This window comes from Vombatus ursinus, unplaced genomic scaffold, assembly GCF_900497805.2.
Source record: "Vombatus ursinus unplaced genomic scaffold, bare-nosed wombat genome assembly UNPS02014945.1, whole genome shotgun sequence".
Taxonomy (NCBI): domain Eukaryota; kingdom Metazoa; phylum Chordata; class Mammalia; order Diprotodontia; family Vombatidae; genus Vombatus; species Vombatus ursinus.
In genome coordinates, this window is record NW_020954723.1 from 24870958 (window position 1) to 24896030 (window position 25073).

General features: G+C 38.1%; 1 protein-coding gene and 1 pseudogene across 1 annotated transcript in view; both read right to left on the reverse strand.

Moving 5' to 3' along the window:
* The window catches only part of LIN52 (lin-52 DREAM MuvB core complex component), a 109588-nt gene that overhangs the window by 21928 nt on the left and 62587 nt on the right, over nucleotides 1–25073 (reverse strand). The gene's annotated exons all lie outside the window — the stretch shown is intronic.
* LOC114030025 lies at nucleotides 426–978 on the reverse strand (annotated as a pseudogene).

The following is a 25073-nucleotide window of genomic DNA, read 5'->3' on the forward strand; positions in this document are numbered from 1 at the left end:
ACCAGTAAAGGCCCAATGTAGAAGGTACACTGAAGGAAGCCTAGCATTATATTTTAGATAAGGGATATAGCACAAAAGCTTTAATGACCAGAGATGAAGTATTTTGCGTAAGAAACAGTAAGAAGACATTTATATCACCTTCATTTTTTAATATATTCCTTCCTCCTATCCACTGAATCAACTCTTAATTTTTTAAATTTAAAAAAAATTTAAATTTTTAAATTTTTTAAAAGAAGGAAAAAAAATTAGCACAGCAAAATCAACCACCACAAAGAAGTTTGATATTATAGTCAATATTCTATACCAAGGGTGGGGAACCTGCAGCCTCAAGGCCACATGTGGTCTTTTTTTCCCCCCTCTGATGACAAACCCTTTTATTCTGCATGAAGAAAAACTTCTATGCAGAGAAGCTCAATTCGTATGGCTCAGGCCCAAATGTTGCTTTTGGCACTGAAGGCCATATAATAGATCGCCATGAAGATCACTGCAGCCACCACTTTGGTAAAGACCCAAGGCCCATTGCAGGCACCCCGGTGATCCATACTGACTGTGAACAAGGGTCTAATGGCTGAGACATCCTCCTTGCTTCTCTGGGCCTTTCTCAGAAGACTATAGGATTCTTTATAAAAGAACTTGACTTCATAAGTTCCAGAACAGGCATTCTTATGTTCCAAGCTCCAGGATACCTGATAACGTCCAGTGTCCTGGCTACGGATCACTGGAAACTGCTTTCCGTTAACATCACCAAGGGCCACGTTCTGTGCTCCATTCTTGCACGTTTGAGAGATCTCAACAATGAAAACAGTCTTGGTGGAAATGACTGTATCAGAGGTGGTGTAGTAGGAAGGAGTAATCACAGGATCAGCACAGGGCTCCGCTGAGCAGTTGTGAGCCCGATGAGCAGTAGCAGGACCAGGACTTTGCAGATGGAGGCCAGGGTGGGTGCCAGGAGGGCCCACCATCAGCTCCCTCCAGCATGGACAGGAGAGACAGCACATGTGGCCTTTTGACTGAGTCCAAGTCTTACAGAACAAATCCTTTTATTGAGGGGATTTGGTCTTTCAAGTTTGGATTTAGTCAAAGGGCCACACTTGAGGACCTAGAGGACCCCATGTGGCTTCGAGGCCACAGGTTCCCCACCCCTGTCTATACCCATAGTCCCTCACCTTGGCAAAGAAGGAAGGGAGGCACATTTTCTCAACTCTTCTCCAGGTGCCAAGCTTGGGTCATTATAATGCATCATACATTTTTAGTAAAGTCTTAAAAACAGAAATGCAGATAGAAACTAAAAGATTATATGTAAATAATGGAAATATGCAAATAAATTCATATTCACTTCCGATACATTTTTAAAAGGTAAGCTGGAAAGGAGAATAGGTTAGGAACTATTAATAATGAATGCTTGAAAAAAAATTGTGGAGGATAAGTAGGCAATTCCCAAGGGTTTTTAAAAGGACACTCTTGCTGTAACCCTCCTTAATTTTACTTAAAATAAGTTAAACTTCAATACCCAGTAAATTATAAGTACTATTAATTATGCTGTTAATTTGGAAGTGCATCTGAAGACAAGATAACTATTAAGAAAAAGAAAACAATCAATGACATTATGCCATTATTTTCTTTGGAAGGAAAACGTGTTCATTAGCTAAGACTTCTACTGTAACCTGACTTAACTGAGCTTACTGTTTATCCAATAATAATTCAAGCAGCACTATTATGGAAAATTTGTGGAACACAGATTAGGTAGAACTATAACAAAAATGGACATTATCATGTTTAAAGAGCCAAAAGAGAGCTATATCAATTTATTGTCACATGACAGCAAGAAGGAAAAAAAAGGGATAAACAATACTTACCCCAAACAACTTTCAATAAGGATGGCAATACATATGAACTTATGGCCAGAATAGTTTATGAACAAGTGACTTTTTCTTTTAATAATTCATTGCCACAACAGAAGAAAATGGTTTTTGAGGACTCTCAGGGCCATTTGCTTTTTAGCCTTTCATTTGTCATTTAGAGGACTGTGTATAGATAGATCTCCCTAATATAGACCCAAGTACTCTCTTACTTCCCCAATCCAAGGTAACTATAACAGTATTTGATCTTTTACTCTATCTAGATACCTATCTTTGTACCTAAATATCAAGATAACACTAGAAAATCAAATATAGATAGGTTACTTTTGAAATTCTGATGTCAAAGTTTAAGGGAAACCTAAAATTTACAAACATTTAAGATACAACATAAAGTCACTGAAAACCAGGCTACTTGATAGACAGAAATACATACCCGCAGAGTAAGCTACAAGATGTCACGTTGAACTACAACTATTAAATACAGAGAAAAGTAACAGCTACCTTGCCTATGGAACCTAAGTGGAAAACTGGGAGATAAGAGATTCAGATATTTTATTCCTGATTTTACCACCAATTTACTCATGACTGAAGACAAATCACTTAACCACTGCAAACCTGAAGAAAGATAGTGTCTACCTTTTCCCAAGAAGAAACATTTTCTAATGTGATTTGAAAAAGGTGGGTCAAAGGCAAAGTGATATTGGTGATACTTTCAGGTAGGCAGGGGAGTTTCAGGATCGAGGTTCAAATCATACCTCTGCCACTTACTGTGTATGTCACATGACCTTGGTCAAGCGTTAACCTTGCTAAGCTTGTTTATCCTCATCTGCAAAATGAGAAAGAAGCCTCCAGTATCCCAAAAGAGAAGGCAAGCAGCCCAGCTCTCATATACTTACTCCCTAAAAATAGTACCAGCCCAAACAATGATCAAGAAATAACTGAGAAACTATAGTAAGCCCCCCCACCCCAAATCATCACTAAAAGTCACTCAGAAGCCCATGGGCAAATGGAAAGGGGACCTCCTAAAAATAATAATAATGATAACAGAGCTCATTTAGATAGATCTAGGTTACTACTGAGGTTACAAAGAGCTTTATATTGTATTATCTCATTTGATTCTCACAACAACCCTGTAAGCTAGGTGCTATTATTACCCCTATTTTCCAAAGGTGGGAACTGAAGCCCAGAGACATTAAGTGATTTGCCCAGAGTCACAAGGCTAGTTAAATATCTGATATAGAATTCAAACGGAAATCTTCCTGACTCCAAGTCTAGCAATCTACCCATTATGCCCCAAGAAACTTAGAAAAACCAACATTAAGTGCAGGCAAATAAAAAGGAAACCTCCGTAACCAACTAGAGACTAGTCAACAGACACCTACAGTCTGCAAAGTTCTGCAGGTGGAGGCAGCAAGAGCAGAGGACTCCCATAAGAAAGCCCCAATGTGGTCTGAAACCCACAGCTTAGACCTGGAGGCAACTGAGAAGGGCAGTGCACAGTACAGTGGCTGTGGCCTAATTCCAAAATCTGGGAGTAAAAAAAGAGGAGGGCCAAAGAAGCATTTTTGTTAACTGCAGGGAGAAGAGAAGAAAGTTCTCAACACAGAAAAACAGGGCAGTTATGAAAGTAATGCACTGAATTAATTACATTTTTTTTTAAGGCAAGAAGTATGGGAAGAGATTCGCAGTTTCATATACAATCAGTCCCTTTTTTTTGTGCTCTACTTGGTATATAGAAATGATCTCTTTTTGGTGTTTAAGTTCAGAATAAAAATAAACAGATACGAATAATCAGATGAATTAGTCTCTTGAAGGCCCTTCAATCTCTAAATCTATTATTCTATCCTAAGTTTATACTAAGCAAATCTTAGAACATATACCATAAAGAAGTCTTGGGAAATAATATAATACAGTCATCTAGCTTTATTGATACCTATGACAGCCACAGCACTGCAAAGCCTTGTGAAGAATACAAAAGAACAGTCCTTTCCCCACCCTACCCTCCCCAAAAACTTAAAACTTAGCATGTAAAACATTTAAATAAAAATAAGACAATATAAAATTAAGTGCCAAAACAGCAGTAAAGACAGAAGAGTGTCATAGCAGAGGGGAAAAAAGAGAAATCCTCACAGGAAAAAAAAAAGTCTAGAAAAACTAAGAGATGAAAAATATGAGGAAGCATAAATGCTAGAATAAAAGAAAAGGAGGGGAAAAAATCTCCAGAAGGAAAGAACAACACTATAACAGCAACTAAATTTTTAGAAGAGAGAATGGGCACGTATCACAGGCCCCCTCAAGAATGATTTAAAAATCATAAAAGGAGATACAAAGGGCAATCCAGCATCTATAAGATTAGAAACAAGATTAAGGGAGGGTTCAAGGAGTTCAAGATGAACATTAAAAATAAACAACATTTCAACTAGGTGAAAAATGAAAACAATTATAATAGAAATGAAAATTAAAACAACTATGAAGCTGTTTTACACCCATCAGATTGGCAAATACGACGAAAAAGATAAATGGCAATTCTTAGAAGAAAGACACACTATTGCTTTGATGTTGGAACTGAACTGACCCAACCAATGTGGAAAGCATTTTGCACTATAACCAAAAAGCCACAAATGTGAATGCTCTTTGATTCAGCAATTACCATTACTAGGTGGCCAGTACTTTGGGTACACCCAAAGAGATCAAAGAAAGAAGGAGCCATAGGTACAAAAATATTTACAGCATTACTTTTTATTGTAATCAATAACAGGAAACATAACAAGATATACATTAATTGGGGAATAGCTAAACAAGTTATGGCGTAACAATGTAATGGAATATTATTGTGCTATGAGAAATTAATATGACAAATTCAGAAAAGCCTGGGAAGAATTATATAAGATAATGTAGAGTGAATTCAATAGAACCAAAAGCTCAATTCTGGGGGCAGCTTAGGTGGTGCAGTGGATAGAGTGCTAGGCCTGGTGTCAGAAGACTCCTCTTTCCTGTGTTCAAATTTGGCCTCAGACAAACCGGGAAAGACTTACATGAACTGATGCAAAGTGAAGTGAGCAGAATCAGGAGTACACAGAAACAGCCATACCATACAATAATCAACTGTGAATAACAGCAATTTTCAGCAATATAATGATCTAAAACAATTCCAAAGGCCTCATGATGAAAAATGCTATCCAACTCCACAGAAAGAACTAATGAAGTCTGAATGCAGATAGAAGCATACTTTTTTTCACTTTCTGCATTTTTTTCATGGTTTTTTTTTTCCTTTTGGGTCTGTGTCTTCTTTCACAACATGACTAACATGGTAATATAATTGAACATGTATAACCTAAATCAAATTGCTTACTGACTCTGGGAAGGGGGAGGTGAGGGAAGGAGAGAGAAAATTTGGAACTAAAAAAAATTTTTTAAATGAATGTTAAGTGGGGTAGCTAGGCGGTGCAGTAGGTAAGAGTACCAGTCATTGAGTCAGGAGGACCTGAATTCAATTCTGACCTCAGACACTTACTAGCTGAGTGACCCTGGGCAAGTCACTTAACCACAAATGCTTCCTCTGCACCTCTCCAAAAGAATGTTAAAAATTGTTTTTACATGTAAATGGGGATAAAGTAAAATATTATTTCAAATTAATGAATACAAACAACCAGACCAATTTGGAGCTCCTCATGTATGGGGAGCATTTCCTGATCCTTCAAGTTATTAGTGGCTTCTTCAAAATCTTTTGTATTTATTTATTTACATTCATTCCTTTTAAAAAAAAAAAACATTATTTCCCTAAATACTTTTGAACCTTTTGTTCTTTCACCTTGGTTTTATTTTTGTCTCATTCTATTAAAAATATTTCCCTGGTAATCTGTTCAGTATACCATTAAAATATGTAGAACGATTTGAGTTATCTACCAATTTAGCATAATGATAGTCAGTTTCAAAAAAAAAAAAAAAAAAAAATTCAGATGTTCCTTCATACTAAACATGTGTGTTAGTAGTTTAACATCCAGATATTTAATGCATTTTGTCATTTTAAATGCTGTTTATTTTTTCTTTAAAGTTTCTATTCCCACTATACAGAAATAATAAACATTTTTGTGGATTTATTTTGCTGATGCAATTAATAATCTCTATTTTGGCTAATTATCCAACATTTGCTAAGTAAATCATATCAACAAGAAGAAATAATTTTGCCTCTTCTTAGCCAATACTAATTCCCTTAATTTCTTTTTCTTATCTGATTGCTGTAGCTAGCATGTGTAAGTACTATCTCAAATGTTAACTATGTCAAAATGTTAACAGTGGGGTATCCGTGCTTGACTCCTAATCACACTGGGAAAGCTTCCAAGGTTTCTCCATTACAAACAATACTGGCTCTTTGTTTTAGATAAATGATCATCTCCAGAAAAGTTTCTTTTACCTCCATGCTTTATAGTGTTTTTACCATAAATGAATGCTTTATCAAAGGGTCTTTCCATCTCTGTGCTCGTCAAAAATGAATGCTTTATCAAAGTCTGTTCTGCAATTATTAGCAGAATATTATACAGAATTATGATTAAGGGTGATCTTCATTCCCTTTCTGGTTCTGCTTTTGACTTTCTGGACTTGGCCACTATGATATCTCAGATTTCAGTCTCACCCTGCCACTTTCCTCTGAATCCACAGCCTTCTCACCCCAGAAAATCTCTTTGTCATGCCAGGCCCCTTCTCAGTCTTCCAGGGGCCAGCCTTCAATCCCCTCCCAAATCTGCTTGCAATTTTTTGCACTTTGACACCATGTAGTATCTCCCTTTCCCCTTTTTCTGCTCCCTTTTGTGCGGTCTTCTAACATTTGAATGTACCCTCATGGGTAGGGACTATCCTTCTTCTTGCTTGTATGTATTCCTTGTGTGTTTGTATTCCAGGTGCATCCTTATACCATGGTACCTGGTATGTACTACATGCTTAGTGAATGCTTGTTGCCTTCCCCATTAATTTACTTAGGTGGATTTGTGCTGCTTTTTGTTATTACCATGCTGTTGGCTGCTCAGATTTTTTCAGTCTTTTGTTACCCCTTTTGGGGTTTTCCTGGCAAAGATACTGCAGTGGTTTACCATTTCCTTCTCTAGCTCATTTTACAGATGAGGAAACTGAGGCAAATGGGGGTAAGTGACTTACCCAGGGTCACATAGCTGCTAAGTGTCTGATGCCAGATTTGAACTCTGGAAGACGAGTCTTCCTGACTCCAGGCCCAGTGCTCCACCCACTCTGCCACCTAGCTGCCCATTACGCTAGATATATACTAATTGTTTTTCTAATGCTGAACCACCCTTGCTTTCTCTTCACCAGCATTTTAGTATTTTGCATATATGTTTATTAGTGATATAGGTCTATACTTTTCTTTCCTTGCTTTATGCTTGTTCGGTTTGGGAATCAAGACATGTTTGTTTCACAGAAATAGTTTGGTAGAATAACAGAATGGGTATACCAAGGCACACCTGAGATTTCCTGTTCTGGAGGGATGAAAATAAAAAGAATTAATTCTAATGTCTAGGAAGTGAACAGTAGTACCGTTCAAACAACAACAACAGCAGAATTACTAAAAAATCCTATTTACTTCTCACACACATACTAGTACCACCACAACTACTCCAGATGCTTTCCTTAAACTCCCAATCTTCTGTTGTCATGTCAACTCTCTCCTTCCCAACTCTTTGCAGATGACCCTAACTTTACATGTACCCAAGAGCCTTTTTAAATCTTTGTTGTCCTTGATCCCTGAAATATTTTAGCCATCATTACCACTCCTTTTCTTCTTGAAACTCTTCCCTTTCATTCCAGACTTTGACAGATGTGTATGTAAGTTTTTCATAGTCTGCAGTCTTAATGTAATTCAAAGATAATGAGTCAATGTTTTCTATATCTCCTGTTTCCGTGCTTTTGCACTGGCTGTCCTGCATGCCCGGAATCCTCTCCCTCCTCACTGACAATGTTTAGATTCCATGGCTTCCTTAAAGACTTAGTTCAAAACCTGCCTTAGGCAGGAGGCCTTTCCTATTGCCCCTAGTTGCTTATACCTCCCCTTTCAAATTACTTTCCATATACTCTGCATATATCTTATATACACACATAGTTATTTACATATTGTCTTCTCATTGGAATGTATACTCCTTGAAGGAAGGGACTATATTTACCTTTGTTTTTATCTCCTCTCCTGGTTCCATTCCTGACTCTCCAGGCTTTCCCACCTCTCCATCAACAGTCTTTTCACCCTGGAGATGACTTTGACTGTGACTCCCTCCTTTAATCAATTAGTTCCTGCCTGGGACCACCATTTTAGGAAGTGTCCAGTCTATTCACGCTCACTCCGTTCCTGGCTCCACTCCTGATTTTCTCATCCATGTGCCCCTGCATAGGTACATTTTCCCCTCCCTAATCTTCAAGTCCTTTTCACACACTGTCTTCTCCCATTAGAATGTAAGCTCCTTCAAAATAGGGACTATTTTTTTTTTTGTGCTTAGATTTGCATTCGAAGCACCTAGCACACTGCATGGCACATAAGTAAACACCTAATTAATGTTTGCTGACTAACAGGTTGACTGTACTTTATCACTTATAAAATCAAGGGAAATACTAAGTATATTACCTATTTTCAATGAATGCAAATGACAGAACTGTAAGTCCAGAAGAAAGCAGAAAAGTTTTGAAAACTGAATTCAAACTGAAGATTAAAAAGGTGAAATTTTAACCTAGCTTTTACAGCTCTTTTATGGAAAGGTTATTACTAAATCATGTAGAAAGAGTTGGAAGGGACCTGACAGGCCATCTAATCCAAATTCTTGCTCAATGATGGCAACACTGAGGAGTATACATGGTCATCTGGCCTCTGTTTGATTGGCACAGAAGTTAACTTAACCTTAACAAGACAGTCCATTCCATCTGCCTGACAGCTTTAGTGTTGTTAGAAAGTTCTTCCAAATATCAAGTTGAAATCTACTTCCCTGTAACCACCAAACATTGGTCCTAGGTTCTATCTTCTTAACTAGGAAAAAAAACACAAACAATAAGATATGTTGAATATGATCAAATTCTCCACTCAGAAGTAACATAATAGAGAAAAATAAGTCAGTAGGGGGAGCTGTTTATCATAGACGATTTAAGATACATCAAACAAGATGGGCGTGGTGAAGCACACCTAGAACCTCTGCCATTGAGGAGGTTGAAGCTAGTAGATGATATAGGCCATTGGCTAAAGCATGGCCACATAGCCAGCAAGTCTGCACTCAAGCCAATAAAAGCTTCCATGACAATCAGTAGGGGGATCAAGTTTGTGAGTGGCTGCTGGACTTCTAGCCTATCTAGAGATAGAAAGAAGAGCCCTTCCCCACCCCTATCCCCCCCAAAAATCTAAGATCCATCTAATTTCCTAGTGGCTACATATGATCCACAAAAAAAAAAAAAAAAGCAAAAACAAAACCTTTTAGGTTTCTGAAAATCTAATTCATTTCTTTTCTGCTTTGAGTTTTGTTCAGGTGAACCAGACAATAAGTAAGATAGTATGAATTTCTACACCCACATATACACAATCCATTAAAAAGTCAAGTGACAGCTCAGCCTTCACCCTGGGAACATTCGTCACTTATACTTTATCCTAGAGGGATTTGGGATAAATGAAATTTGTTGCAAGTTGATAATTAGTTTTTTAGCATAGGCAGCCAATGATGGCATCTTCCCCAGGAGAGACACTAGCCTGAATGGTTTTTAGAATTTAAGCCCTGATCAGAGGTACATCCTTGACTCCCCAAATGCTAGTGCCATATAAGCAACACCTGCGTTCCAAAGATGCCATAAGGGACTGGCAGAAAAGAAGATCCGTCAACTAACTCTCCCCAAAGAGATCACCCAGGGTTACAGCTGAATGCATAGTTCCATGTCAAAATATGAAACCATGTCTACCAAATTAGCAGCAATCAATCGTCTACTAAGGTTTTTGTCTTCCTAAAACTTTAAACTACTAAGTAACTAAGTATTGAAATAATTCTAACTTTCTGAAAACTTTTTCATTAAGAAAAAGGCTGCATTTTTTAAAAAATTCACTCCAACAATTGGAGAATGATCAAATAAATGGCTGTATATTAACATAATGGAAAATGCAACCCAAGCAATAATGGAACCTATGCATGCAGATTGAAATATATACATACTCAGGACAACAGTGGAAGGGGAGGGGGAAGTAGAGAAGAGGAAAAAAGGAAGGAAACACTGCCCAAGGTGGTAGAATTGCCTAGAAGGGGATGTAGACAAAAGTATTTTATTTGTTTCTTATTTATTAATTCTTCTGGTACTGTTTTGTTGGGGGAATGAAGTATAAGGTACAGCTTATCAAAAACATTTGCTTCTTTTGGTGGTTATTAAGTTTACTACTAATTTTTTTTCAAGTCGGGAAAAGTAAATGAACTTCTTTGGAAAAATCTAAACACAAAACGATGAAGTTTTATGAAGGATGAATAAAAAGGGCACACCTGTATGCTGCTGATGCTGATAAACTGACACAATGGGCAATATCATGTAAATTGTTAATTGGCTTATACTCTTAAAATTTTGGAAAAGATCACCTTAAATATTTTTTATTCTGAACTTCAACATTTAATAAAATGGAATTTCCAAATACATAGCAGAAGAGAAAAAGATTATATGTGAAATCGTGGATATCAAATATGTATGGCTTGCTTTTAAAACATATAATAAATTCAATTTGTAAGTTTCAAAGCTGTCTTATTTCTCTGTGATTCCTTCAGTGCATATTTTTTAAAAGATGGGTCAATGATGCTCTTTTCTTTCTTGCTATTTTATCCCTATCTCTCTACTGCCTCCCATTTCAAACCAAAATTAGGGAAACAAAAAAAAAAAAAAAAGAAAAGAACAGAAAAGAAAAGAAAAGAAAAGAAAAGAAAAGAAAACCAAGCTCTTATAACAAATATGCAGTGAAGCAATAAAAATTACCACATTGGTCAAGCCTGTAAATGTATATCTTATTTTACATTTTGGGTTCAATCACCTCTCTTTCAGTAGGTGGATAGCATGTTTCATCTTCATTCCTCTGGATGGCTGATGGTTTTTGCATTGATTTTAAGTCTTTTAAAGTTTTTCTTTAAATAATGTTTTTTGTTATTTTATAAATTACTCTCTTCCTAAGTTTCTTTGAAACAGTGTATTTCATCATTTTTTATGGGAAATCATGTACTACAAGCATATATGACAATTTGTTAAGCCATATTCCCCTAGTTTCCAGTTCTCTGTTATGACAAAATAGCTGCTATAAATATTTTTGTTCATAAGAGTCCTTTTCCTTTGATCTCCCTGAGGTATAGGTATAGTGGGGGTATAGTTGGGTCAAAGAATATGATTCCAAATTGCTTTCCAGAACAACCAGACCCAATTCACAGCTCCAAAAACAGTGCATTAGTGCACCCATTTTTCTACAGCCCCTCCAACAAGAGTTATTTTCCATTTTTGCCAATCTGATGGATACAAGGTAAAATATCACAGTTGCTTTAATTTGCATTTATTCAATTATTAGTGATTTGGATCACTGGATTTCTTTCTTTGAGAAGTACCCATTTTTTCTATTGGAGAATAACTGCAAAGATTTTTTTTCTAGTTATACATTTCCTTTCTAATTTTAATTGCATTGACTTTGTTTGCGCAAACACTTTATTTTATGTAATTAAAACAGTCCATTTTATCTTCTGTGATCCTCTCTACCCCTTGTTTGGTTATGAACACTTCCCCTATCAGTAGCTGTAAAAAGTAATTTCTTCCTTGCTCCTTTAACTTTTTTTATGATGACAACTTTTATGTTTAAGTCATATATCCTTTCAGAACTTATCTTGGTAAGACCACTCTTTTTTTTTTAAACAATAGTGTTCTCTAGGTGATTGTTGATGGCTATGAATCAATGCAATACCATGATCCTGAAAGAAGACTGTAGGCAAAACAAGGGCAATACAGAAAGACATAGGATGAGTAAAGGTCGGCTGTAGGAAATGTGATTGGCAGCTAGTTGCAGATGAGAAGTAGGTAAAAGGTATCATCAAGTACCTGGATGATCAGACAAGAAGATAGGACTGTACTGTACCAAGAGCAAGGGATGACACACACTGCCCAAATGCTGCAGGGGCAGTAATGAAAAGACCAAAAGGAAAGCCTCTAGGCCTCTACTGAATTGGTAGATCCTCTGTCAATCAATCAATCAATAAGCATTTATTAAGTGTCCATTATTTGTGCTGGGAGTTGGGGTAAAAAGGCAGAAACAATCTCTCATTGTAAGGAACTTAAATTCTAAGGAAAAAAACAATGTCACAGTTCAGGTAATATCCACATTGATGAGATCATGAACACATCTAATTTATCCCTATTGAAGTACAAGTCAGGTGATACTGCCTGCCTGGTCTGTTACATTTACCACCAGCACCATAAATGTATGTCCTCCTTTAAGAAAAAGTGGCATTAAAATACAAATAAATGGAGAAAAGAGATAAATCAGAAAATACATAAACATAAAAAGATTAGCTGGGCCACACACTAAGAATCTATAAGCATGGTTAAAGAACCAACCATGCTAAAGAAACTTCTGTGTTTTGCTATGACAGAATACCAAGATTAGTGGGCTAAGAAAACCTAATAGATGAAAATAATTTGATTATAGGAAAGCATGTGATAGTTCCTCCTGACATCTTCCTTGCAAAATTAATTAAAACTGGCTAGGATATATGAGTCACATGAATTGAAAACTGGCCTCAAGACTGCAAAGAGTGATTATAAACTGCCTTAAATCACTTTGAAAAAAGATGTCTGGTAAAATACCACAGCAGAAGTGTTAGATTGAGTATAACTTAACTTTTCCAAATGATAACAGAACTGCTAAGAGTAAGTTAATTAAATGCTTAGAAGACAATAAATAAAAGGATCTGTGAAAAACATGTGGGCCCCTGCCCCCCCCAAAAAAGATCACATGTCTAAAAGGACAAAGAATATATCTAAAAGAGCTTTTCAGAAGAGAAGCCCTCCCCATTTATTGTGAACAACTACAATTAAAAGTAATTTTTACCTGATAACCTCAAAACTACAATATGTAACACCACTGTAGAACCTTCTTGAAGCAGGTAAACCACAAACTATAAGTCCTTTGAGCATTTTACACACACAATCTGCAAACAGTTACTAAGTGAAAAACATCACTGCAGGTATGGTATATTGGAGATTACAACACAATCTAACTAGCAGGTTCTTAAGAAATATTTGTGGAGTAACAACCACGTTGTAAGATGACTACCTTTGATAGACTTAGCTCTTCTCAGCAATGCAAGGATCTAAGACACCTCCAAAAGTCTCATGATGGAAAATGCTATCCACATCCAAAGAAAGAACTATGGAATTTGAATGCAAATAGAAGCGTATTATTTGCTCTTTTTTTCTTCTGTTCTGTTTCCTCTCTCTTGTGATTCCCTCTATTGGTTCTAATTCTTCCTTATAACATGACTAATGTGAAAATATGTTTAATAGGAATGTATATGTATAGCCCATATCAGACTGCATGCCATCTTGGGGAGGAAGGTGGGGAGGGAGGGGAGAAAAATTTAAAACTCAAAAGCTTATGGAAGTGATTACTGATAAATCAAAATAAATTAATAAATAAAACAAATTTAAAAAAGAAATATTTGTGGAATGAAAGGTAATGTCAGGTGAAAAGGTGAAAATTTCAAGTAAGCACTGGCTTAATGAATCTGAAGAAGTAGTTCTGACCATACAGGAGGGAAATTGCAGTAATTTAATTGTTTGGTAATTATCAGGACATATGTGTCTTTCACCTATGAGAGGCAGTCTGAAAGAGTGAACAGAAAGTCAGGAAGAACTAGATTTGAGTTTTGACTTTGACACATATTAGCTATGTGGCCCTGGACAAGTCACCTAACCTTTTGCCATCTTACCCCAGTGGGTCTCCAAACTTTTCTGATCATACAGCTGTTGATTAAAAAAAAAAAAATTGAGCACACCCTCCTTCCTAAAGCATATATTTACTTATTAACTTACATAAGCAATTAGTGGGGCAGTGTATAGGGTGAGGCCCAGTCAGGAAGATGAGTTCAAATTGGGCTTGAGACACTTTCTAGCTAGGTAGCTTGACCCTGGACATACCAATTCAATAAACTCCAGTGGTTTTTTTCTTGCCCCTAAGATCAAATACTCCTCAGTCTAGCATTTAAAGCCCTTCACAATCTAGCTTCAGCCTATCTGTCCAGGCTAACTACACACATCACTCACCTTCTCACACTCTGGGTACAGACAGCCTGGTTTTCTTGCTGTTCCTCACACATGACATTCCATCTGTCATCTCATGTCTTTGTAGAGGCTGTGTCCCCCTGGAATATACTTCATTACCTCTACCTCTTAGAACTCTTAGTTTCCTTCAAAGTTCAGCATAAACCCTATCCCTTAGATGAGGTTTTTCTTCCTCCCTTCTCCCCTCCCCCCCCTGCCCCACTGGTAGTACTCCCCAGTGACTTTTATTTATCTTATAGATACCACATTTTGTAGATGTTTATATATGTACATCTTTCTCCCCCAATAGGAAGTAAAACCTTTTGTGGGCTGGAACTGATTCATTTTTATCTTTGAATCCTTAGCATCTAGCATAGTTCCTGGAACACAGTAAGTGTTTAATAAATGCTTGTTGGGTTCGATTATGAAATCCTGGATAAGAATGGCAATGTTAGTAGTGTTTTATCACTGCACATCATACATAAGGGGCTTCAGAAGAAAAAGGAAGATTGGGGAAGCTAAGAGGGGATATAGAAAATGGTTTATGAGAATGGGATCTAAATTTCAGGACCACAGCTTAAAACCCAAGAATGATGTGTTCTGAGACAGAAGTATATTTAATAAGAGCTAATAAAACATATTTGCCTGGAATCTCAAGAATCTGATCAACAAGGCTTTAAACTGAGAATCAAGACAGAAAGAGAAAACTGACTGCATATATTTTCTAAGCCAGATACCATAAAGAGTAGCAGACACAACACAAGAAGATTATCAGTAGTGAAAGTAAGTAATTCACAAGACACAATAACAAATGAGAGGGAGATATCTGTATACAAATTGAAGATAGTATAAGTAATAAATAAGGTGAACTAAAGATTTCAAGGCAAGGAAGTAAATGAGACTCACTGACCATCAGTGTAACTTAGAGGGATGAAACACATCTATGAAGGGGTAATCTTATTCAAAAAGAAGAGGAAAAAGGATGTGTGTGTGTGTGTGTGTGTGTGTGTGTGTAAAACCATATAATCATTTGAAGAAATCTAGGAACCAGAATGAAAAGCACAGTGATGAGCATTTGGGTAAGAATGGAAGCAGAAACAAATGAAATTTTGGTGGAAATATACTAGAGATCGGTAAAAGGAAGAAGTAAGTGACAAACTTGGCATTGTGGCAACATATAACAGGATAAGGAATAATCATCTGCGCTGGAAAAACAAAGTATAAGAAAAATGCCAAGCAGGTGAACAAACTATCAAGACTGTGAAGTCAAGTCCCTCACAATAAATATAAAAATACCTTAAACAAGGGCTGCAGCTGCACAATGAGCTGAGTACAGAACTGGGTATGAGATGAGGTTGCAATGCACTTTTTAAATGATACTATGCTTTCTTTCAGTGATTACAAACTTCTCGCTATAATAAAAAGCAATCCCTTTAATACCAATATTGTGCTGGTGATGTTGGATGGCTGGATGTTATGGAATATCACCATTTCAGAAGAAATCAAAATTACAAAAAATCTCAAGGATAATGGAAAGACATGGTGTATTTCTAGCCTTATTTTATATAACTAATGAAAAAGTGTTTATTAACTGCTTACTATGTGCCAAGCATTGTGCCAAATGCTAAAAATACAAAAAAGTGAGACAGTCCCTGCTCTCATCTCAAGGAGCTTACACTCTAACTGGGGGAGACAACACAAAAGAAAATACAGCTGCAGAGCGGAAGAAAGGCCTGGAAGTGCTAAGGATGCAGAGGGCAGGCGGACAGCAAGGAGCAGGGATCCACAGGTTGCCTCAGTAGGTGAGAGAAGAATACTTGGGAGTCCTGAAGGCATAAAAGCTGGGCAGATGGTAAAACCTGGATGACCTTAGGGACACTGTGGCTGCCCAGCTGGAAAGGCCTAGTGGTCTTCCATTTCACCAGAAGGAACATAGCTGGTAACTCCTATCTCATCAAAAAGTTACAAGCCGTCAAGTGGACCAGATAGGGTCTGTGAGGGCCTGGGGACAAGAGAAGGGAGGAAAAAGAAAGAGGGGATGGGCCTCTGGTGGTGGTAGTGACAGAGGGTCTTAACCTTTACCCATTCTATGTTTCAGCCAAATGGCACTACAAAGTCAATCATCTCTCCTACTTTTATATATTCACAGAGGTTGCTTCTAAGATTAGAATGTGTTTCCTCCTCATTTCCACCTGCCGAAATCTTCCTTTTCCTTCAAGGACTCAGCTCACATTCGACCTCCACAAGGAAGTCTTCCTTAAGGCTCCCAGCTAACAATGCTCCCTCCATCCTCAAATTTTTTAGAAGTACATTGCATTATTTTTCCTTTGTTCCTATCACATTCTACTTTGCATTATATTTATATATGCATATGTTGTTCTCCAACCTCCCCCATCATATCCTTGAGATCAAAAGCAATGTTGTTTTCATTTTCATAGCCCCAGTATATAGTGCCTTGAATACAATAAGTGGGTAGTTATTAACTATTTGTTGAACTGAATTTATTAAGTAGGCTACAGCATGTTACCAGTGATGACTTGTGTTTAAAAAGTGGCAATTAAGGACATTCTTAAGAACATGCATGATTCGAAATTGGGGCAGCTAGGTAGTACAGCTGATAGAGTGCCAGGCCTGTTCAAATCTGGCCTCAGACACTTGCCAGCTGTGTACCTTGGGGAAGTTACTTAATCCTGTTTGCCTCAGTTTCCTTATCTGTAAAAGGAGCTGGAGAAGAAAACGGCAAACTGCGCTCCATTATTTTTGCCAAGAAAACCCCAAATGGGGTCGAGAAGAGTGGGACACAACTGAACAACAACCACAAAATGATTAGATAAGAAAGTAATCATGTAAAAAGAATAAAACACAACAGATGTACAGCTTGAGTGATATACTGATCCCCATAAGATTGTTTTAAAGGAAGTAGGAAAAGACATGAATAAAAATTGTGATGTATATTGGTGTAGAGGGCAGTTACAGCGAAAGATCGAGTAGAGAGTTAAAGTGACTCAAATACATCCCAAAAGAGGTATTTTCTAAAGCGGTACAGTAGAAAAAGCAATGGTGCTGGAGTGAGAGAATCTGGGTTGAAATCCCATTTCTGACCTCTGTGTCCTTGGGAAAGTAATTTAACTTCCCTGGGCCTCAGTTTCCTCAATTGTAAAATAAAGGAATTGGACTAGATGGCCTCAGAAGTCTCTTCTTGATCTAGAACTATGATTCTGTATGAATTTCGGCTACACAACATATGAGTAGAAAGTGCTGGATTACACCACTGACACCTGTGTGACTGCAGGCAAGACATTTCACCTCTAAGGTCTCTCTTTCTGCATTTGAAAAATGAAGGGATCAGGTGAGATGACCTCCAAGGTCCTTTCTGGCTACACTTCTATGATCCCTCCTATTCTGACCTTACAACTAGGATTCGATTTGATTCTTAGATGTCAATTGCACAAAGTCTTGGCCCTCATCTTTAAACAGAAATGCACAGGATGTGAGGTGAATATAAACCCTTAGGTCCCTCCCCTTCCTTCCTTCCTCAATGAGCTCAGTACCTGGCTCACAATTTTCTTCTTCTCCCCAACTCCTGCCTTCATGCTAAGGGACTTCAACATACTTAATGAGTCTCTCCCTCAAATACCTCCAAAACCACTCAGTTCCTCCACCTACTCACTTCCCCATGGCCTTCTCCTTCACCTCAACTCAGTCACATACAAAAACGGTCATATTCTTGATCCTGCCATCACCCACAAATTTATCACCTCTACATTCAAGAATTCTGAAACCCCTCATCTGGCTATAACCTATTGGCTTTTCACCTGTCCCTCTCCCTTCCCTTACAAAATCCAACTTTTCATTGGCACCATGACATCCAATCCCTTGATCCTTCAATTCTCTCCCAAGCCACTTCCCCTTCACGAGCCACTCTCCTCTCTTTCCCCCATCTTGACCCTTTGGTGAACCAATTCGACTCTACACTGTCCTCTTTGGAATCCTAGCCCCCTAATCATATCACTGAACATATCCTGCCAAGCCTCAGCCCTGGTTCACTCCTACCATTTGGTGCCTTTGCTCCCACACATGTGCTGCTGTACGAAGGTAGAGAAAAATCACACAACCGTTCTAACTGGGTCTACTACCAATTTATGTTACATAACCTGAGCTGGGTCCTCCCTGCTGCTTGGCACTCCTACTATACCTCTCCTATCAACTCACTATGCCACTCTCCACAGTGGCTCTTCCAAACCTTCTCATCCTTCCTCAAACCTCTCATAGCTCCTCCTCCTCCCACTCTCTCAGCTGAGATCCTTACTTCTTATTTTACAGAAAAAAAAAAATGAGGCCATTCACTGTCAACTCCCTCTTCTCCCCTCTTCCTCATCTATCGCTTAGATGCCTTCTGCCACTTTTTCCTCCTTCACCCCTCTTTCACATGATAAAGTGCCCTTACTCCTTACCAAGGCTAACCCCTCTACTTGTTCAAGAGACCCCATTCTATCCCCTCTTATCATCTCCACTTTTTGCTAGTCTATAATCCCTCTCTGTCTACTGACTCCTCTACTGCCTACAAATGTGCCCATGTCTCCCCCATCCTCAAAAAACCCTCACTTAATAATAGATATCAGATTTTTTACCTTCTCAATAAATAGGGGAGGAACTAAAATAACAAAAATAAAAATAAAAATAAAATAATAATTTTAAATACCCTCACTTGATCCTTCCATCCCTGCTAGGTATCATCCTATATCTCTTCTGCCCTTTCTAGATAAACTCCTCAAAAAAGCCATCTACAACAGGCAACTCCACTTTCTCTCCTCTCTCTTTTTAACTGCTTATAATACAGCTTCTGCCTTTATCATTCCGCTGAAAATGCTCTCTCCAAAGTTAATAGTGACCTTTTAGTTGCCAAATCCAATGTTTTTTTCTTAGTGTTAATTCTTCTTGACCTCTCTGCAGTCTTTGACACTACTGATCACCCTTTCCTCCCTGATATTCTCTTCCTCCTAGGTTTTCAGGATACCACTCTCCTGCCTGACTGCCTCCTCTCAGTCTCATTTGCTGGATCCTCGTCTAGATCATGCTTTCTAACCCACAGGGTTCTGTACTGAGTCCTCTTCTCTTCTTCCTCTACACTACTTCATTTAGTGAATTCATCAACTCCTATGGATTTAATCACCATGTCTATGTTCAAATCTACCTGTCCTGCCACAATCTCTCCGCTGACCTCCAATCTTGTATGTCCAACTGCCTTTCAGACATCTCACACCGAATGTCCAGGAGACACCTTAAACTCAACATGGCCAAAACTGAACTCATTATCTTTCTTCCTAAAGAAGAAACCTTCCCTACCTCCTACATTTCCTATAGAGGGCAATATCATCTTCCCAATACCTCAGGTTTGAAACCTATAAGTCACCCTGGATTCCTCACTATTTCTCACCCCTGACCCCCACGTCTAATCTACTGCTAAGGCCTGCTGCTTTCACCTTTGCAACATCTAATATACTCCCTTCTCTTCTCTGACACTGACACCACTCTAGGGCAGGCCCTCATCACCTCACACCTGGATTACTGTAATAGCCTGCTGGTGGGTCTGCCTGCCTCAAGTTTCTCCACACTCCAATCCGTCCTTTCTATTCAGTCACTAAAGTTATTTTCCTACAAAACAGGTCCAGCGGGCAGCAAGGTGGCACAGTGGATAGAGTACCGGCCCTGGGGTTAGGAGAACCTGAGTTCAAATCTGGCCTCAGACACGTAACATTTACTAGCTGTGTGACTCTGGGCAAGTCACTTCACCCCAACTGCCTCACAAAACAAAAAACAAAAACAAAAAAACCCAGGGTTCAACCATGTCATGCTCCTACTCAATATACTCTAGTGGCTCCCTGTGGCCTCCAGGAGCAAGTACAAAATGCTCTGTTGTCATTCAAAGCCCTTCGTAACCTAGCACCCTCCTACCTTTCCAGTCTTCTTAAATCCTTTGTCTCTGCCACATGCTCTCAGATCCAGTGACACTGGCCTCCTGTCTGTTCTCTGTCTCTTGGCTCTGGGCATTTTCTCTGGCTGTCCCCCACACCTGGAAATGATCTCCTTCCTCAACTTCACCTACTGACTTTCCTGGTTTCTTTTAAGTTCCAACTAAAATGTCATCTTTTACAGGAAGCCTTTCTCAACATCTTTGAATTCTAGCGCCTTACCTCTGTTAACTATTTCCTGTGTATCATTTATATAGCTCTATATATATATTATATATATATATGTGTGTGTGTGTGTGTGTGTGTGTGTGTATATATCTATATCTATATATATATATATATCTCTTGTTTGTATATATTTATTTGCATGTTGTTTCTTCCATAGATTGCAAGCTCTTTGAGGGGAAGGACTATTTTTGAACTCTTTTTATATCCCCAGTGCTTAGGACAGTACTTGGACTACCTAATAAATGTCTATTGATTGAATGAATAGCTTTACGTTGGTTTCATTTTTTGTAAATGGATTCTCAGTCAACAGCTCATAAACACAAAAATGATCTATTATCTTCCAATCACTAAGGGTAAGGCAGACTATGGATTTCCTAAGCACAAACTTCAATGTTTTTAACATGGTAGTTCTATATTATAGACTTAGAACCAAAATCATCATCCACTCCAGAAAAATAGCTCCCCAACCCAACTTTCTTGTCAATGACACCACCACTCTCAGAATTATTCAGGCTTGAAATCTTAGTGATAGATAAAGTAAGGCTAATTTTACCTACTACTTCTAGCTAGTCACCAAATCCAACCAATTATTTTTTAAAATCTCTCATATTCATTCCATCCACTCCATGGCATCATCCTAGCTCACATGATTTCATTTCTAGACTACTATAACAGATTCCTAGAGTCTAGGCCCACCCTATCTAACCTATCCTGCATATTGCTGCCAGACTAATGTTCCTTAAACACACCATTCCTTCAACATGCCATTGGTCTCTTTTAAAATCTTCAATAGCAAGCTGTTTTCAAATTCATTAAATTTAAATTTGTGTGCCTGGCTCTTAAGGCCCTTCATAAGCTGGCCCTACTTACTCAACTCTATTTCCTAATGCTGCTCCCACAGGAGGCTAATGAAGCCTAAGCTCTATCTCCTCTAGGCAAGGGAGTCTCCTGACTTTCAAAGAATATGCCATGTTCAATCCCATCTCCATGCCTTCAATTATTTTACTGTGGCATTTCCTGGCTTCTTGTTTTATACTGTTAACTCATTTTTCTTCCTTCTTGCCTCCTACCATGTCTGTAAATTCCTTTAAGCTGGGAGCTTATCTTTGGCTTTTTTGTATAGCTACCACAGCACAGGACAAGAATTTCAGAGCTGGAAGTGGACTTATAGACCTAGGCATAGGTCAAAGATTTAGAGCTGGAAGAGATATCAGAGGTTAACTAATCCTTACCCATTTTTTACAGATGAGCAAAATGCAGCTCAGAAAGGTGATGTGACTTGCCCAAGGTCATGCAAGAAATGGAAAAGCTGAGATTCAACAGAGAACCTGTGATTTCAGGGCTTCCTCCTCTCTACCAAAGCCTCCTTTTGCCCAACCCTCATCTTGCAATGAGGAAACAAGACTGACTAACTGGAGGTTAAAGAAAAAGCCAAAGGAAAAAGCATTAGAACCATACAGATTCTAAAAGCTAGTCCATAATTATGGCTATTGGGTATTCACACAGGCACCAATAATATCCGATGTTACCTTTTGATTACTGCCCCTATAGGGGACCAGCATTATGACCCGCAATCATACGAGGCCAATTCTTCTTTTCCTATATTATTATGAGTCGCCTGGCTTAAAAACAGAGGGATGAAGTGGAAAATTAATAGCTTTATCTGGAAGAAATAAGACCAAGTAAAAGTATATCTAATACATCAACATTTATTTCCGTTTTTAATCCTTACTCTTGTTCCCCTGTACAGCCTCCAATCATCCATGAAATACAAGTGATGGGGCTCTCCTGGACTCACCACTTAAGAGGAAGGGACATTTATCTACCTTCAATTCACGGGAAACTAATCTCCTTCCCATTCCTGTGATTAGAGGCAAGCTTGACGCTAGAGAAAAGGCCTGGATAGAAGCTTTAAAAATAAATAAATAAAACGAGCCGTCTGCTCTAGGAACACAGGGAAGACTGGCATTAATAAGGGAAAGTGATCCACCCAAACAAAGCTGGTCTGAAGGAAGAGCAAATCCCACAAGCCGGCCAGGCATTATTGCCAGGGAGAGAGCACCCTTGTTAAAAATGTATATTTTAATTTTCTGTACAGCAAAAGGTCCCAATTTGCCCAGGGATCTAGCTAAGCTGCCATTTTCTACTACGACAGAGTCTAATCTTTATTTAATGGATTTAGCATCTATCTTCACTAGAGTGGTCTCTGAGGAAGAGGGGAGGGGAGAACGAAGGGGCAGAGAAGAGAGGATCAGCTCCCCCCATCCCCCTTTCATCCATCCGGCACTCATGTTTGTGTTCAAAATTCAATTACCTCCTTATTGATACTTCACAGAGATATTTAAGCTGCAAACATGAAGCCCTGATTTCCCAGGGGGCCATGCCCCTCTCTATTTCACTGCTCTGCTTCCCCCAGGGTGAATTCCTGAGGCGTCCATATTAATAGGTAATCAGTCACAATTCATTTATTAAACAGCTAGCAAGGTTTATCAGCCTGCCCTGATTAGCCCGAAGAAGCCACTGAATTCCTAATTTATTTATGGAAATTTAAGTGTCTTTTTGAATTCCATTCAGGAGCATCAGGAAAGGCAGCAGCAGCAAGAAAATTTCAGGGACAGGAGCAGACTTGTTTGCCACTTGAAGGCAAGGAACCAGGGAAATACACTGCTGAGATCCTTCCTCCAGCCACTGGATTTAGAGCCACATAATCCCCAGGATTAGTACTCATTGATTGCTTTCTGTTTACATAAAAGAGTTTGAAATGTTGTCATGAGGCAGGTATTACTACTCATTTGAACAAAAATCAATCTCAGGGATGCTGTCTTTTGATTGGCAGAAAAGTGGTCCTTAATGGAGTAGAGCCGAGAACCTTAGTGTGTTAAAAGACAATAATTCTTAGCAGAACTAACACCAATGGCATACTGGAACAAGAAGCAAAATTATTTAAACAATTGCTTCTCAAATGAAAGTGTCACAATAGCAACTGGGTACCATTTTAAATCTTCAGACTGTTATGGACCAGCTTTGCCTTATAATTTCAATGGTTCCATTCAATTAACAATTCACCATGAAGGTCCTAGAAACAGAGCACTGCTGATTAAAAGGCCAATACTGATTAAATAAAGGCCCTTGAGGGTAACATTAAAACCCAAGCTAACTACCCCAATAGGCACAATGAGTAAAGAACATGTTTTAGGGACATAGGCAGACCATAAAACCTGGAATCATGATTCTGGCAGTAATTAGAAGTGAATTCTTCAGAGAAAAGGGAAAATATACAACCCATAAAGAACTCAGCCCATATTTCAATGCTATATGAAGAACAAAGTCAATTTCTAGTTATAGTTTTGTAGATTATATCCTGGGCCAATTTTTCCTTAAAAATCTCAAGACTGTGTTCCCCTTGCCAGTTAGTAAGATGCTGGGCCACCTCTTCTCATTAGCCAGTGTATGCTGAGAATGTGAACTAACTTTATTATTAGGCTACGAAAAAACATAATTAGGAAGAGAAGTCTGCTGCTTTAGAAAAAAAAATCAAATAATGTATTCCCCAAGCCAAATATAAGTAGCTTTAAATAATCTACTGGTTTTGGGATTATTTATGTAACTGCTTCCCTCCATTAGCAAGAACAGGCAAGAATGATTTTATATTGTCTAACTAAAAATCTGACATAGAAGCTAATGTTAAGATCTAGAGGGGGAAAAATTAGAAAATTAGTAAGTTAAGAATCCTGGTAATAATTCCTTTATGAAAGATTATTACGTTAGCCTAAAACTGGCCTTGCTTTTCAAACATCAACAGGAGTTTCTTTTCTAAAAAATACTATTTGTTATGAGGAATGGGGGTGGGGAGGGGAGAGAGAGATACTTGGGATATCTATGATGATGTAAGAAGAAAATATCAATAAAAACTTATTTAAAAAAAATCAACAAGTGAAAACATTGACAAAGTACAGGTCTCCTGGCACTAAATGCAAGATGTAAAAAATGCTAACTACACACAGAATTTCAAACATGTTTATCATTCCCTAATAGACACTAATGACCAAAGGTAAAAGATTTGTTATTAAAGCAAATAAATAAACCAATGCCTACAATAGCAGCACAAACAAAAACACAAACAAAACACCAACTACTGGATTTATTGTTCTTCTCTGGTAAGAAAACAGGAAAAAGAAGACAAAGATTCTTCTGTAGAGGCTCATTTTTGCCTAGCTGGGGTTGCAATCTGAATCTTTAGGCCAATGTCCCTTACAAGTAAAATGTCTGCACCACAAAGATTTCCAACCCCCAAATAATGGCCCATTGACTACACAGTTAGGGAACCACTCATTTAAAAAACAGTTCCGGATAATCCAAAAAGGATTTTTGTTTAAAGAAGTGCTACTAGGCACAATGACCACCAGCACCAAAAATGTTTCAGTGCTGAATCCTAAACTTTCATAGACCATTAACATTTAGCAGGTCACAAACTAAAAATTATCATAATCCAAAAGTCAAGTATTTTTCCAAGGCCCTGGTGAATGGTAATACATTTAATGCAGAAAATAAGTATCATCAAAATCACAGCAGACCTTGAGAAGTACCATGGGATGTACTGTGAATCATGTGCTGCACTCTGAGTTCAGAGACTCAAATTCAAATCCCACATTAGCCATTTACTACTTAACCTATTGTTTCTTCATCTATAAAGAAGAGATAATAAAATCGCTACTATTTA